Raw genomic sequence first — 11,813 nt, 5'->3', positions numbered from 1 at the left:
TCACAAAAGTTGTTGAGAACTTCTTTTTCTATAACATATATAAATTTGGGAATTTTTAGAGATTATTTGGATTCTGGAAAGAGCTTACTTTTAGAAACAAGAATTCTATTCCAGTGAACTGTTTTTAGTCTGTCTTTGAGCTACTAAAAATGGTGTTTACAGAAAGATTACGATTTTGTGTTCTACATGAGAAATTTTTTTTAAAGCCTTTTTTATGACATATTCAAATTTGAGAATTTTTGGAGTCCATTTACTATGTTTTCAAGTCCGATTTCGTGATTAGTACAAAACTGTCCGGTTTTGCAAGATTTAAAAGATTCATCAATTTCTATATGAGAACATTGGAATTTCGAATTTATGTCTTCTAATGATTTAATGTGCACCTTATGACCTTTCAAATGAGCTATGCTAATATTTAATTGGAGAGTTCTAGAAAATCAAAGCTTGGAAAATAAGTTGGAGAATTCTAGAGAAAGTCAAAACTTGGAGAGCAAGCTTTGACTAGGAGGATTCTAGAAAGTCCAAGCTTGGTGAGCAAGTTGGAGAGCAACTTAGTGAGCAAGTTTGGGTTGTCTATAAATAGACTTAGTTCCCCTTCTTCTCACGCAAAAACACCACCGCCATCTCCTTCTCTCCTTCGCTTTCTCGCTTTCTTGTTTTGTTGTTTTTCGGCCAAGAAGCCTCACGCCCAAAGAAGCCATCGACTCTCCCGTTTTTCTTGTCTCTTGGCCAAAGAAGGAGTCCCACGCCCACATACACATACAACCGGCCCTTGCTTCTCCTCGTTCAAGCCTAAGAAGCCACGGTTTGGCCTTGGTGTGCCTTGTAGAGTTCGGCCAAGCAAGGAGAGAAGCCCAAAAATTTCACGAGACACCCGAGTCCAACTGTCTCTAACTCGTTTTCTAGTTCTTGTTTTATACCGTTGAGTAAGTAAACTTTCTAATATTGGGAAAGGAAGTTGTGATGCGTTGTGACACGGTTTGCTTGGACCGTTTCTCGGTTGTTTAGTTGGTCGTAGTTGGTTCAATCCCTTGATTTGACCATGTTTCATTTGTCTTGAGCTAGAACCGAGATTTGGCTGGTAAAGTGCACATGTTATAGCCACGCGTGGTGTTCTCTTGTATGAACTTTGCTATTGATCTGCCATTGATGCGGGTGCAGTAAGAGCCAACTTATGTTAACGGCGATCCCCTCGTCCTCGCTTGATATTAGTAGGTTTACTTACTGAGTCTCTCCGACTCATCCCCCGTTGTTTCCTTTTCAGGTCCGAAAAATGGCGTCTCCCCCGACCCGGTTCGGCAACCCCGTGGAAATGAGAGCCGAAGTATTCACCGTGATAGATGCCCGAGAATGCCAAGCCTACCGCCGGATCACGACGTATGTGATGGTCAATGAGGGCCTAACGGACTTGGTGCCTCACCTGTACGTAACATGGCATGGCTACACTGACGGAGAATGGGTTGGACCCTTACGTGGGTTCAATGGACCTTTTTACAGCTCAGGCGGGCCGGCTCCGGGGCATGTCACGGGTGGGGTGTAAATCGGCCATGCGGACGGGAAGCGGGGAGGAGATGTGGATGGAGTTAGAAGTGAGAAGATGAAGTAGAGGGGATAGGATCACCCAAGCCAAGTTTTGTTATTCATAGTCGGCTAGGAACGGATGAGCTTCTAGAATATGCGTGTGAAATATGTGTTGTTTGCCATGGCCCGAAGGGCTTGTTAAAATATGTTTGCATGCATTGTAAACATAAGGTTTGCTCATGATGCTACTTGTTTAAATTCCGTTGTTGTTCTGAATGTGATTGTCCCGAGTTTACGTTTCCGCTTGTGCTTATCAAAAAGATAACAATGAACAAGACGTCACGTCAATGACCTCGAGGTGGGGGCGTTACAACGGCGACTACATGAAGGGCGTGGTCGAGTTGGCTAAGAGGCTAAGGAAGGTTAAGTCCGTCGATCGGTTGGTGGTGGCCGTCTTACCGGACGTGCCGGTGGAGCACCGACAGATATTAAAGGACCAAGGATGCGACGTCCTAGATATCGAGCCAGTGTACCCTCCCGAGAACCAGAGCCAGTTTGCAACGGCGAACTACATCTGCAACTACTCCAATATCAAGATTTGGGAGGTACAACGACGAAATCATTTGGGACTTTTCCTGTTAATGATTGAGAAGCGACCGAGTTAATATTTCAATATCTTCATTTCATAAATTAATTTCGAGTCACCCTTTATACTTTTATGACGTTTTGACGTGGGGATCTAACAAATTAATTGATGTTGCATATGGTTTATAGGCCATGTTGATGAAGCGAGTAGTTCGAAACATGAACTTGTAATTGTCTTTTTTTAGGGTACTAAATGGTTTATGCTACGCAGTTTGTGAAGTACAGCAAGATGGTGTACCTGAACGGCGACATGCAGGTGTTGGACAACATTGACCACCTTTTTGACAAAGAAGACAGCTACTTCCATGCCATGATGGATTGCTTCTATGAGAAGACATGGAGCCACACCCCACAGTACGAGATTGGATAGTGCCAGCAATCGTAAATGTTTTATTTTCTTTTTTCGATTTTTTGGTTGATTAGTCATTCCCATCGATATGCCCTCCATGGCCACACCTCTACCATCAGATCACCATCTCTAACACATTTAATTCTCATGTGCGAAGTCCTCACTCTCTCTCTCTCAATTTATAAACGCGCTGCAACGCACAACACCTCCCCAAATCTCTCTCACCGTCTCTCTCCTTCTCTCCCTCTGTGCAGGTAAACTTAACCACCTTCGCTCCACTTCCATGGTGGCCGAACTCGTCTCCCCCTCGGCGAAGCCCATGGCTCCCGCAACCCTGAAGCCTCGGGCCTACGTGATGTTCTTGGCCAACTACGGCAACTACGTGAAGGGCGTGGTCAGGTTGGCTAAGGGGGCTGAGGAAGGTTAAGTCTGCCGACCGATTGGTGGTGGCCGTCTTGCCGGACGTACCGATGGAGCACCGATAGATACTAAAGGACCAGGGCTGCGACATCCCGGCTATCGAACCAGTGTACCCTCTCGAGAACCAGAACCAATTTGCAACGGCGAACTACGTCACCAACTACTCCAAGATCAGGATTTGGGAGGTACAACGACGAAATCATTTGTGACTTCTCCTGTTAATGATTGAGAAGCGACCGAGTTGATATTTCAAGATCTTCATTTCATAAATTAATTTCGAGTCACCCTTTACACTTTTATGACGTTTTGACGTGGTGATCTAACGAATTAAGTGATGTTGCACATGGTGTATAGGCCATGTTGATGAAGCGAGTAGTTCGAAACATGAACTTGTCATTGTCTTTTTTTGGGGCATTAAATAGTTTATGCTACGCAGTTTGTGAAGTACAACAAGATGGTGTATCTAGACAGCGACATGCAGGTGTTGGACAACATCGACCACCTCTTTGACAAGGAAGACGGCTACTTACACGCCGTGATGGATTGCTTCGGTGAGAGGACATGGAGCCACACCCCACGGTACGAGATTAGATACAACCAGCAATTGTAAATGTTTTATTTTCTTTTTTCGTTTTTTTGGTTGTTTAGTCACTCCCGTCAATGTGCCCTCTATGGCCACACCTCTACCATCAGATCACCATCTCCAACACATTTAATTATCATGTGCAAAGTTATTACTTTCTCTATCTCTCAATTTATAAACATGCTGCAACGCACAACACTTCCCCAAATCTCTCTCATTGTCTCTCTCTTTCTCTCCCTTTGCGCAGGCGAACTTAACCACCTTCGCTCCACTTCCATGGCGGCCGAACTCGTTTCCCCCTCAGTGAAGCCCGTGGCCCCCATGACCCTAAAGCCTTGGGCCTATGTGACGCTTTTGGCCGGCAATGGCAACTACGTGAAGGGCGTGGTCGGGTTGGCTAAGGGGCTGAGGAAGGTTAAGTCTGCCGATCGGTTGGTGGTGGCTGTCCTGCTAGATGTGCTGGTGGAGCACCGACATACACTGAAGGACCAGGCTGCGACGTTCGGGCCATCGAGCCAGTGTGCCCTTTCGAGAACCAGAGCCAGTTTGCAACAGCGAACTACGTCAGCAACTACTTCAAGATTAGGATTCGGGAGGTACAACGACGAAATCATTTAGGACTTCTCCTGTTTATGATTGAGAAGCGACCGAGTTGATATTTCAAATTCTTCATTTCATAAATTAATTTCGAATCACCCTTTATACTTTTATGACGTTTTGACATGATGATCTAACGAATTAAGTGATGTTGTACATGGTTTATAGGCCATGTTGATGAAGCGAGTAGTTCGAAACATGAACTTGTCATTATCTTTTTTTGGGGCATTAAATGGTTTATATTACGCAGTTTGTGAAGTACAGCAAGATGGTGTACCTAGACGACGATATGCAGGTATTCGACAACATCGACCACCTCTTTGACAAGGAATACAACTACTTCCACGCCGTGATGGATTGCTTCTGTGAAAGGACATGAAACCACAACCCACAGTACGAGATTGGATACTGTCAGCAATCGTAAATGTTTTATTTTCGTTTTTCAATTTTTTTGCTGCGTAGTCATTCCCATCGATGTGCCCTCCGTGGCCACGCCTCTACCATCATATCACTATCTCTAACACATTTAATTCGCATGAGCGAAGTCCTCACTCTCTCTCTTTCTCTCAATTTATAAACACGCTGCAACGCACGACACCTCCCCAAATCTCTCTCGCTGTCTCTCTCCTTCTCTCCCTCTGCGCAGACGAACTTAACCTCCTTCGCTTCACTTCTATGGCGGTTAAACTCGTCGCCCCCTCGGCGAAGCCCGTGGCTCCCGCGACCCTGAAGCCTCAGGCCTACATGATGCTCTTGGCCGGCAATGACGACTACGTAAGGGGCGTGATCTGGTTGGCTAAGGGGCTGAGGAATGTTAAGTCCGCCGATCAGTTGGTGGTGGCCATCTTTCCGAATGTGTCAGTAGAGCACCAATAGATGTTGAAGGACCAGGGCTGCGACGTCTGGGCTATCGAACCGGTGTACCCTCCCCAGAACCAGAGCTAGTTTGCAATGGCAAACTATGTCAGTAACTACTTTAAGATCAGGATTTGGAAGGTACAACGACGAAATCATTTGGGACTTCTCCTGTTAATGATTGAGAAGCGACCGAGTTGATATTTCAAGATCTTCATTTCATAAATTAATTTCGAGTCACCCTTTATACTTTTATGATGTTTTGACATGATGATCTGACGAATTAAGTGATGTTGCACATGGTTTATAGGCCATGTTGATGAAGCGAGTAGTTCGAAACATGAACTTGTCATTATCTTTTTTTGGGGCATTAAATGGTTTATGTTACGCAGTTTGTGAAGTACAGCAAGATGGTGTACCTAGACGACGATATGCAGGTATTCGACAACATCGACCACCTCTTTGACAAGGAATACAACTACTTCCATGCCGTGATTGATTGCTTCTGTGAGAGGACATGGAGCCACATCCCACAGTACGAGATTGGATACTGCCAGCAATCATAAATGTTTTATTTTCTTTTTTCCTTTTTTTGGTTGCTTAGTCATTCCCGTTGATGTGCCCTCCATGGCCACGCCTCTACTATCAGATCACCATCTCCAACACATTTAATTCTCATGTGCGAAGTCCTCACCCTCTCTCTTTCTCTCAATTTATAAACATGCTGCAACGCACAACACCTCCCCAAATCTCTCTCACTGTCTCTCTCCTTCTCTCCCTCTGCACAGGCGAATTTAACCACCTTCGCTCCACTTCCATGGCGGCCGAACTCGTCTCCCCCTCGGCGAAGCCCGTGGCTCCTGCGACCTTGAAGCCCCGGGCCTACTTGACTCTCTTGGCCAGCAACGACGACTACGTGAGGGGCGTGATCGGGTTGGCTAAGGGACTGAGAAAGGTTAAGTTCGCCAATCGGTTGGTGGTGGCCGTCTTGCCGGACGTGCCGGTGGAGCACCGACAGATACTGAAGGATTAGGGCTGCAACGTCCCGGCTATCGAGCCAGTGTACCCTTCCGAGAGCCAGAGCCAGTTTGCAACGGCGAACTATGTCAGCAACTACTCCAAGATCAGGATTTGGGAGGTACAACGAAGAAATCATTTGGGACTTCTCCTGTTAATGATTGAGAAGCAACCGAGTAGATATTTCAAGATCTTCATTTCATAAATTAATTTCGAGTTATCCTTTATACTTTTATGACGTTTTGACATGGTGATCTGACGATTTAAGTGATATTGCACATGGTTTATAGGTCACGTGCAATATGTGAGCAGTTCAAAATATGAACTTGTCATTGTTTTTTTTTTGGGCACTAAATGGTTTATGCTACGCAGTTTGTAAAGTTCAGCAAGATGGTGTACCTGAACGACGACATGCAGGTGTTGGACAATATCGACCACCTCTTTAACAAAAAAGACGACTGCTTCCACGCCGTGATAGATTGCTTCTGTGATAGGACCTAGAGCCACACCCCACAATACGAGATTGGATACTGACAGCAATGCCTCGACAAGGTCTAGTGGCCCGACGAGATGGGCCCGCATCCATCCCCCTACTTCAATGACGGCATGTTCGTGTTCGAGCCCAATCTCACCACCTACAAAGACCTCTTGAGTACTCTCCAGACCACCCCTCCCTCTCTATTCGCCCATAAGGTATATTTTATTTTACAATTTGTTCCATTTCAATGCTCAAGAACAGCCTGGCACATCACTCACTCAGTGTATTGATTTTGGCAATTTGTAGGTGTTGCGCCGCTCCTCTCACGCGCCTACGGAGGTACTTTCGTTCGTCACGAATGAGGAAATTGTCCCTGAATAGACTACTAAGGTCCGAAACGGATATTTCGCCCAAACGTCCCACAGACATCTCATCACTAGACACACGTGGGTCTCTCTTAGACCATACCTCACGAGACAGTGGGTATTTATTTTCTAGTGTTTTTAGTTTTTTTATTTAGCTTGAATTTTTTATTTGGAGTCGCCACTAGTCATTATTGGTAGGTTGACTAGAAACCTAATCGAGATACGAGAGAAATACCACGATTCTGCGAACCTGAGATTACATGGGTAAAGGGACTTGGTTACGCTAATGATCCCGAATCGAGATCTCTAACGCTCTTTCGGTACCTAAAACGATACGATGTGTCTAACGTGTCATGTGAGTTTGCAAGGCCTATTTACTAATTCTAACTATTCTAATCAGAAAAATCAATCAATCAATGATTAAATGTGCAATCAATTTCAATCATACAAAACAATCCTAAAATGGTCTGTAAAATGAAAATCAATCAAAACACCAAAACCCCTAGTAAAGCCCTAGAGGCTTGTTCATTCAATGAATTGTGTAATTTTGGGTTTATAGGGTTAAGACTCCTTTTAATTTCTAAATTGAGGAGTTCTAAAAAATGCCACTTGGACACTTCACAAAATTAAAATTTAACTTTTGATGGGTGGCCACAGGGTTTTTGGGTTATTCTGTGAATTTTTCAAATTTTTGATTTTTTTGGAAAAGTTTACTGAGAATTTCCTCTTTCCCAAAATCTATTTTCTACATTTTCTGGAAATATTTATGAATTTTTTTTCGAAAATTTTCAGTTTTTAGGGATTTTCTGAAATTTCGAACTTTTATGAATTTCCTGAATTTTCTGAAATTTTCTAATTTTTTTACTTATTTTTTAATTTTCTATTTTTTTTTGTATTTTTGAATCTTTCTTTTTTGTGATTTTTTTCTTTTTCTATTTTTATGAATTTTCTGAAATTTTCCAATTTTTTAATGATTTTTTTATTTTATTTTATTTTTTCAAAATTTTCCCGCCTAAGGGAATGAATCGGGCTAAACCGGTTCAAATTGCTCAGACCAAACTGGACCGGTCAGCACCGGCGCTGACCGTCTCCCCGGCGGGCACAACGCCGAAATAGTGCCGTTTCTGCCTTTCTTCTTTGGGACATTTGATCAAACACTTGGTAGGTGTGCTTCTTCGTTTTAGGTTATCAAGGCCACCGGTTTGAGCTCGCCGTCGACGACCTTCCGGTGAGTTTTTCGCCATTCTTTGAGGTTTTGTGTCAACTTCACATTATCAACTATCATCCTAGATTAATCATCTCGCTGTCGGATCACCGTCGGCTGGCAAAAACTGGTTCCAAAGATTCTAACCTAAAACTGATCCAGAATAGCTTCATTGATTTTCAGATTGTCATATAATCCGCCCTAGCCGTCTACATCGATCAAAGTGAGCATAAAATCATCAAGCAAAGCCAAGGATGACTAACTTGGGTGACCTATAGTCACGGAAGGCGCTCCGGTGAGGATCTCCGAGCTCCGACGAGGAGGTTCATGGTGGCCGACTCAGTCAAATGCACATTTACTAATCCAAAATGCAATCAAACAGTGCAAAACATGCTCAAAATCAAGTTTTAAACCTTAAGGAACCCAGAATCACCAAAGAAATCGCATGATTAACAATATCACACTCAAACTCATTTTCTGGGATTCCGAAAAAATCGTGATGAAGATCAAACTTTACCTACTTCGACGGAGGGCAAATAGGAGTCTCCGAGCTAATCGGCCACCGTAGGACTATTCTCCGACACTTGAACTTTCAGCTTGTGGATGCCACTTCGGCAGAAAGCCTCTGAATCCACTGGTCGAACTCGATTTTCAGAGCCTCGCGACCATATTTGTGCTGGTTATCTGAGGAGGAGATCCTACTTGAATGATCGATTCGCCGACGCCGTTCAATCGATCGGCACCGGTCACTCGATTAGGGGATCTCCACTCCTCTCTCTCTCTCTCTCTCTCTTCTGATTCCTCTCTCTTTCTCTCTCTAACTCTTTCTCTCTTCTCTCTGGAATTTTCTCGAGCAGGTGGTCTCTGTGGGATAATGATTTTTTCCTCTTTTCTAGCTTGATTTCAATCGCTGTTAAATTTGTTTAACACGTGTTGGATTAGCCTGGCGAAGTTGGCGAAGAGGTAGCCTCGGGGAAGATATTTTTTCTTTCTCACGTGAACAAGCCTGGGTGGGTGGAGAAGATGACCGACCCGGGTTGGGTCGGGTCGGGTCGGGTTGAATCGATCGACCCGGGTTGGTTCGAATTTGCAAATTAACCCCTATTTTGACTTAATTTTTCACATTTAACCCCAAAATTGGATTCCTCAGCACATTTTGCATCAAAATATGGCATTTTTCCTAATTTTTGTCACGATTAAACCCAAAATTCCAAATTTTGAATTCGGATCACTAGTGTTTTTGTTCAATTCAGTGTCCAAATGACCTAATTAGGAAAAATTGATGCCAAAATTGAATTACCCATGAATGATTAACCCTAGGAATGGTGTTGTCTTTGTCCGAAAATTTCGAATTGACCAAGTTCTCAATTTGGGCTTAAAAATCCTAATTTTCAATTGATATTTTGGGGCTTTTCAATTTTCTTGTTAAATTGTGAAATTGGATTGACCATCATGCAATTCAAGGTCCCAGAATTATTTTTTGTGAAGAAACTATGGCCTAAAAATGACTAAAAATGACTCAATTGAATTTTTTATTCAATTTGGGCATGAATTTACTCAATTTTGGGAAAACATATTCCCAATTGATATTTTATGAAATTTAAGCTTCAGTGATGAAATTGGAATTAAAATAGGACTAATGGATATTTTTATGGAATTTTTGGATTCCATTTGGTATTTTTCTTGATTTTCTCTCTTATTTTGGCCCAAAGAAATTAAAGAAAATTCAGGAAAATTCTAAAAAATTTATTTTTGATTTAGAAATATGTTCCTAGGCTTGGCCAAGGTTCCCAATCCTAATTTTGTGATTTTTAAGAAAATTTGAAAAATGGGCCAAAAATCATATATCAACAACAGGATTTCTTGAACAGGTACTTTAGGAACATATACAAGCCTCTCCCACTTGCACACAACCTTGATATCTCAATGCTATGGCGTCACCCGGAGAACGTGGAGCTCGAGAAGGTCAAGGTCGTCCACTACCGCGAGGTGGTGACTTCATGTTCTCAGAACGAGAAGGAGAGAGAGAGGACGGCTCGAGCTTAGGGTTTCTATGAGGTGTAGGTGTTTGTGTTTTTCAAGGTTAGGTGTGAGTTTATGAATTTTTTTGCAGCTGCATTCTCTTTTCGTTTCATTCAACAACCTCGAGATTTGTCTGCAAACTCAAGGGATTTTGCTTGTGAATTTTCCCCATAAATTTGGTCGTCTTGTTATGCACATCTTTGTTTGCGCAGCTTGCCATTAGGGGTGAGCGTTCCAGGTTTCTTCCAGGTTCTACATGGAACATGGAACCTACTCTTGGGTATAGATTCCTCATATTTTGGAACCTGAAACCTACCCGTCGAAACCTGGAACCTATCTTATCACAAGTTCCAAGGTAGGTTCCAGGGTCTAACATGTTCTTTCTTTTTATTTATTTATTTCATTAACGTAACGATATTAAATAAGCTTGTCATTCACTAAAGAGAATACAAAAACTAGTTTTCCTGTTATTACGATTCAAATAAATATAATTAAAATAAGAAGTCATTGTATGAATCAATATTAGGGGTGAGCAGTTCCATGTTCCATAGAGGTTCCACCCATGATAATAGGTTTCTCATTTTTTTGAACTTGAAACCTACCCTATCATAGGTTCGAGGGTCGGTTTCACGGTCTACCCAGGTTTCATCTGTATTATTAATTGAACAATTGCAGTGAATTATCATCTTTAACAACCACCACTTTTTGCTATGATCCACTAACCATATCTTATATTTAGACACAAGAAGAATATGAAATATTAACAAGTCATAAAATGAAAGCTCATACTAGTGGTTCTAAATTATACACTCATCATCTAACGCATGAAACACCACATGATCACGCGAAGACATAGACCAAGAAAAAAATACAAAAAATGTTGTTTAGGTTTCAGGTTTCAAGTTCCACCTATCTAGAACCCGAAACCTACCCGTCGGAACAGGTTCCTAAATTTTTGGAACTTGGAACCTACTCTGCATATCTTAAAACCTGAAACCCATAGACTTTCACTGGTCAGGTTCTCAGGTTCCAAGTTCTACTTTAGAACCATGCTCACTCCTACTTGTCATTAATGGAGTGCAAGCATTTGCTGATTTAGGGTGTGGTGCAGGAAAAAATTGAAATTAACTGGTCAACTAGGACACTTGGCAGTCAATTAATGAAGTGATTTATGAGCTACGACCCACTCAATATTTTCTCAACTTTGTTTTCTCTCTCTCCCTGTTAATCCCTTCCGCGTCATGAGCTCCCCCTCAGGTCGACAAGCTTCGACACCTTATGGTCATGGAGGAGGGAATCTAGCTACCCATCGTCGTCGTTGTCGTCGGCACCGATCCTCCAGCAAGCTTAGCGTCCTCGAATCCCTCACCAACATCAACCTGCCATTGGGCAGGGCATTTGCATGCGAATCCCTCTCTTCATGTGACCCCAAGACAACCCACATGACAATCGCCCCGAATTTACAGTTGAGATCAAGGACAAATTTGTCCCCACTGACGGGCTCCGAGGCAATTAATGCCGCCACCGACAAGATTGCAGTCCAGCAAGAACTAGACTGGGCATAAACTTTTTTGGATCTAGCTATATATCATTATACGCTGCTCTCCCACAGCGACTGGCAATAAAGCAGCGAGGCAATCTTGGACAAGCGTTGACCCACAAGATGTAGCGGATAGGGTCGAAGCCCTCGATGACCACAATCGAGCCAAAGGAGGTGACGGAGTCTGGGACAAAGAGGAAGGTGTCGTTCGACATGG

At 42.9% G+C, this 11,813-nt stretch overlaps 2 pseudogenes; both read left to right on the top strand.

Annotated features, from left to right (window-relative positions):
- Positions 1 to 1,868: 1,868 nt before the first annotated feature.
- Positions 1,869 to 10,080, top strand: LOC115676207 (galactinol synthase 2-like; annotated as a pseudogene).
- On the top strand, positions 2,799 to 3,545 carry LOC115676075 (galactinol synthase 1-like; annotated as a pseudogene).
- Positions 10,081 to 11,813: the final 1,733 nt, after the last annotated feature.

This window comes from Syzygium oleosum, unplaced genomic scaffold, assembly GCF_021117445.2.
Source record: "Syzygium oleosum isolate NSW1041296 unplaced genomic scaffold, Sole_v2.1 Sole_v2.01, whole genome shotgun sequence".
Classification (NCBI taxonomy): domain Eukaryota; kingdom Viridiplantae; phylum Streptophyta; class Magnoliopsida; order Myrtales; family Myrtaceae; genus Syzygium; species Syzygium oleosum.
This window is presented reverse-complemented; position numbering and strand designations above follow the sequence as displayed.